The following is a 2,078-nucleotide window of genomic DNA, read 5'->3' on the forward strand; positions in this document are numbered from 1 at the left end:
AGATAACTTTGTAAATATGCATTTATAGCCTTGAAACACCAATATTTTAATCTGAGAATAATGCCAAGAGCCACATTTCTTGTTAAAAGTTTATCACTAAAGATTTACAACTCTGGGGGTTTAATCTAACACTATCTGAAAAATGAACCAAGTTCCAAATATTTCCATACATCTTAAAAGCCAAAACTGAAATTCTCATAAGATTTTTTAAAAATATATCTATTGAAGAAAAGGCAACTGCACTTATTACATTAACACTATTAAAGGATAAGTGACAGTAACAAAGGGACCTACTCATATTTCTGAAGACCAAGATTCACCATGGTGAAGTCTAAAAAAATGGGCAAAAGTGATGAGATCCTAAATACCACTATCATAAAAATAATCATTTTCTATTTTTCTGTCTTCCTTCTGCTGCATGAGGAACCAAAGAAGTAAACAGAATTGTTCTGTATGGGCCAACCATGACATCTTTAAGAAGAGATAGGTATATTCCCTGTTACTTTTTTTCAGGGCATTATTTTATACATGTTTAACAAAAACTTCAAAAATAAGAGTTATTTAGCCTTGTGAATATTTTGAAGTAAAGTTTCTTGAATTTCTGTGATGAACTCTTCAAGCAATCTAACTTTTCAACCAGAGTCATCACTCCAAAGTTCCTTTGACGTGTGATCTATCCTACAGTTACAAAGCAGCTTCCTCCTTTGTTGAATGTCAGAGTGGCTCTTTGTTCCTTTAGGATCCCAAACCGTTCATTCAAAGTCATCCCTGTCTGTTTTCCAACACTATTTATGTCAAATTGTAGAGGAACACCTTTAGGAACTTTCTTGACATCAGATTGTTCCCGTTTTGTCAAGAAAGAAGGTACAGCAGTCCGAGTTAATCGTGGTTTCTGAGATACTGGGCATTGCACTGCTCCAGGATTGTCAATGGATACAGTTAAAATTCCTCCATTCGTGGTGGAAGTATGCCATTGACGAGTTCTCTTTGCTACTACATCGTCTAGCAGTTGTTCTGTATTCAACTGGGCCTGAACCTTCAGGCCTCTTCTAAAAAGGAAAGTTGCCTGACGAGTGTCCTTCTGATGGCTTAATTTATTTCCACTCCTGGTAAAATTAGCTGGGATGTTATCTTTTCTGTTTAACTGGTTAGGTCTCTTGAGAACCGCAATGGGTTTCCTTTGCACTTCATTCTGTCTGAGAAGATTTGCCTTTCTTTTTAACACTGGAAAATATCGTTCTATATTCTTGTCACTTAGAGGTGGACGATTCATAGGACTAATTCCTTTTCAAATTCCTGTTGCCTTCCTAGCCACAAGACCAGTGATAACTCCATAAGGACGTCTCTTTCCAGGTGTTACTCTTCCTCTATGGCTCAAACTAGCTTTACCAAAACCAGAATTCTGCTGGATCCCCCACCGTACTCTCATCTTGAATTGCCGGGTACTAGTTTGCTGGAGTCGTCTATTTAGCCTTGGAAAATTCTGCTTCTTTACTTCCTTGCGATTCAACTTGATAATATCATCCAAAGACATCGATTTTGTCGAGGTTTTCATTACTGCGGGCTTTCGGCGGCAGCGACGAGGTCACGGTGGCTCCCACCAACCGGGTACCAAACCGGTTCATGGCTGGAGACGTCCCGCTGGAACAGTCAGCCGGGAAGGCCAGAGTCAGAGGCCTGCCACCTCCCACTCACGCACGCAGACTCGAGGTGCCCACATCTTGACATTAAAGATGTTATAGTTCAGGAATAGACCATTTCTGTCACAAGGACACCTCATGTTGACCTCTGATAACCACACCCATGTTCTCCTGCTACCCTCCCCACCACTTCTGGCCACCATTAATTCTTTTCCATTTTTATGAGTTTATCATTTCAAGAATGTGTAAGTGAATTGTAGAATTTTGATGACCTGGACTTGGTTTTGAAAAGTAGAAATATTTCATTTAATTACTGTAAGTTATTTAATGTAATTCAGAAGCAGATCCCATATTATTTTTGGTTAGAACTATTGTTGTATTTCCTACTTTTTTTCTTGGATATGTGGGAGAGTTCAATGACATGTAATGAGTCAAATG

The 2,078-nt window shown here is 38.8% G+C and overlaps 1 pseudogene; it reads right to left on the reverse strand.

Annotated features, from left to right (window-relative positions):
- Positions 1-632: 632 nt before the first annotated feature.
- On the reverse strand, positions 633-1,625 carry LOC124975891 (UAP56-interacting factor-like; annotated as a pseudogene).
- Positions 1,626-2,078: the final 453 nt, after the last annotated feature.

Source organism: Sciurus carolinensis, unplaced genomic scaffold (assembly GCF_902686445.1).
Source record: "Sciurus carolinensis unplaced genomic scaffold, mSciCar1.2, whole genome shotgun sequence".
NCBI lineage: Eukaryota > Metazoa > Chordata > Mammalia > Rodentia > Sciuridae > Sciurus > Sciurus carolinensis.